We start from the raw sequence: 3,445 nt of genomic DNA on the forward strand, positions 1-3,445 counted from the left end.
AGTGGAAACACAGAGGTTCAACACATATCCATGGTTTCTTATGGTTAGAAGGTGCTCCTGACATGGAAATACTTGATTGGTTAAATTGTTCTGATGTACAATTTGCAAAGATGTTCTTGTAACTGCATGGAATCCACGTGACATACATCGTCGCAACATAATGATTCCATGAAGCCTCAATGATGACCCTTGCTTGTTGAATACTGGTCAGATTTTCTCTTCTAATCCTCATAATGATTATGAAGAATTGTTAAACCGTGTCCAAAGGCACACAAAGTGTACTGTGGATTCTTGTTTGCGCAAAAAGGGCACTATTCTAACATGTCGGTACAATGCTCCATGGGATCTTTGTGGTGAATCAAGATTGTTCATAGATGATCAAGGAAGAAAAAAATATGAGCCAGCAAGAAATGATGACAGGCTTAATGTACATAACATTGACCTTCTAACAATGTGGCGTGCAAATGTTGATTGCCAGCCAATGCTTTCTCGCTATGCTGTGTTGAAATACATTGCTAAGTATGCATCGAAAGTAGAAAAAAGGTCTAAAAGTTATCATCATATGTTAACTAGAATTTCAAATTCTATTGGCTCTGAGGATCGTGCTTTATGTGCATATAGAAAGTTTCTTGCAGAAACGATTGTTGACTGTGACATTGGAGCACAAGAAACATGCCATATGTTGCTTAAGCTGCCTCTTGTTGTTTGTAGTCAGAAATTTGTTTCCTTAAATGTTGGAAGAAAGGTTTTTAGGAAAATATCAAGGGATGGCTTGCAATGTTCATCTGAGAATACTTTCATTCAACATTATCAGAAGAGACCTTTTTTCCTTAAACATCTATCTTTGATAAAAGCAACAAGATCTTGGACATTTGATAGCAAGCGTAAACAAGATCCATGGAAGGCTAGAGATGTTCATGCTATTGTTTGGGTTTGGCCACGGTTTTATTCTATTCCCGGTGAGGCTTCAGAGGAATTTGAAACCTTTTGCTAGTCAGAATTGCTATTGTACAAGCCATTTCGTGACATTTCTGTAGAAATTGGCCTTTCAGCTGAAGTTATTATTGAAAGTTGGAGGAATTTTCGATATCGAGCATGGCATGTTGATTGACACCCATCAATTATAGACAATATTGAAGATGAAGAACATGGTGATTTTTCTAACCACGAAATGAATGTTGAAGATGATTTTCAAGAATGGCAGATTTTCTCTTGTTTGGTTCCACCAAACGATGTGAATGTTTATGATCTTCACACCCTTGGTTGAAGGGACTTTGATATATCCTTTGACTGGGAAAGTACAACTATTTCTGATGATGTTGCAGAGGAAGCTACTAATTTTATAAGGAATGCAAAATCAGCGGGTGATATTGTTGACCTTTCAAATAGAACATTTGCATCTCCAGATTCTTTGTCGGAAAAACAACGACTTGCTTTTGAGATTGTGTTAAGGCACTTTGCTGAATATGAAATTCGTGAAGCTCTTCTTATGATTATTCAGGGCACTGCGGGCACTAGGAAGTCTTTCCTTATCCATTGTATTTTTGAAGCTCTTTCTAATTTGTCAAGTGATGGAAGAAGCCCTTTGCTTCTTCTTGCGCCAACAAGAATAGCTGCTTTTAATATACATGCAAAAACAATACACTCGGCTCTAAAAATCCCAATTAAAGATATGCAACCACTATAGGGGCAGTCACTTGCAGTATTCCAAGAAGAAATGCGACATGTTAGATATATATTGATTGATGAAATGAGCTTTCTGGTGTTGGATACCTATACTAATAGGTTTCATATTTCATGATTGGCCAAGGAAAGTCCAAATATGCTCTGCTTTGGTATTACAAAGATCCCATATTTCCTAGAGAACAAGAGGTGTGTAATCTGTTTCAAATATTGAAGACCTTTATTTCAATTTTGTGGATGATTCAACAGTTTAACCTGGATCATGCCATGTTTCAATTTTGAGTTATAGAATAGAGAAAGAAGTCTGTCCAAACTGTTTAATCTTGGCAGACAAGTAGTTTAGGTAGAGAAGTAAAGGTTCCCAACAGCTCAATCTGGGACCTTGGAAGAGATAAGGGTAGAAGTAGATAGAAAAGAATAAAGAAAAAGCCAAAGAAAAGAATAGGCAAGTAAGGGTTTGTAAGCCTAAATGCACCCTCCAAGGAGAAACAAAAAATGTTAGGAAAGTAGCTGGGTAAGCAGTTGTGGTTGCAGAAAAGGTATTTTCACCATTTCACACATGTCAAGAGGTGTTTTGCCAAGGCAAAAATCTATCAATGGACAAAGTGGTGAATTCCATCAAATTACAGCAAGGAGCATGACTAACCTCCCTCTCCCCCTTCATTCCATTACTAACATTCCCTTTCTTTAGCTGAGATTTATGAAGAGAGATCATGGTTTTATGATGGTTCTTGTTCTTTCAGAAGCCACATTTCTTGTCTAAGATCTTTTCATTTTGATCTACTCTCAAAACTAAATCAACTTTACATAAACTCAGTAAAGTCCCCTTCATTTGCTCCCCTCATTCATATTAACCTCTAATTCTACTATATAGCTCCCTTATCTTACCCCTCCCCTAATAATACTAACACTATGGTGTATAAAGCCCCAAAATCTTATAAATACTCCTCCCCTTGGCATTATAGCCATATGCTCTGCAAAAGGAACCAAAGAGACCTCTGGTCACCTTGGTGAACCTATCACATCCCATTCCCCCTTGCTACAAGCCAACTCGCTCCTCAAACCACCATTTGCATTCAAAAACCCTTGTAAACCCTCTTTTACCCCTTAAAACCTTTGCAAGAATTACCCAAAGTCAAAAAACCCGCCTCTGGCGCATTTCCAAAGGGTTAGCGCGCAGTTTGATTTTATGAAAAAACATTGGAAAAACCATTAAAAAAACCCGCAACCCAAAGTTTTCCGCCCACATATCACCCGCGCATGTTGTTGCTCCGCCCACCGTCGGATCAAGGCCCGAAGATCCGACGATCCACGATGATATCGGAGCAGCCCCCGCAGCCGTCCTTTACCGCCCGAGAAGGTGACGTTGCGTCGCGTCAGGGCCTCTCCACGCGTCAAGCGCTAAAGTCTCTCGGAGCAAGGCCTGACACATTCGGCGTCGTACCAGAACCGCCCCGAGAGACCGTAGCGGTTAGCCTTAACCGTAACCGCTACGGTTCAGACCGCCAGTTGCCCTCCTATGTCACAACGCCACGTCATATCCGCTTGTCCTTGCCCCTGTTATTCGTCCACCTGGCCGCTGACATGGCTGCTACCTCATCGCCCCCATGGACCAACAGTGTATTGACACGTCACCCGATGACGTCAGCTGACGTCACCTCACCTTGACCCACCAATGACGTCATGCTGACGTCATCACTAAAAGCGCCAAAATCATAAAAAGCCCATATTAAGCCAAAAAACGTCTATTTTTCCATTGTTT

Source organism: Pinus tabuliformis, chromosome X (genome assembly GCF_031772625.1).
Source record: "Pinus tabuliformis cultivar Carrire ecotype Pingquan chromosome X, CPIR1, whole genome shotgun sequence".
NCBI lineage: Eukaryota > Viridiplantae > Streptophyta > Pinopsida > Pinales > Pinaceae > Pinus > Pinus tabuliformis.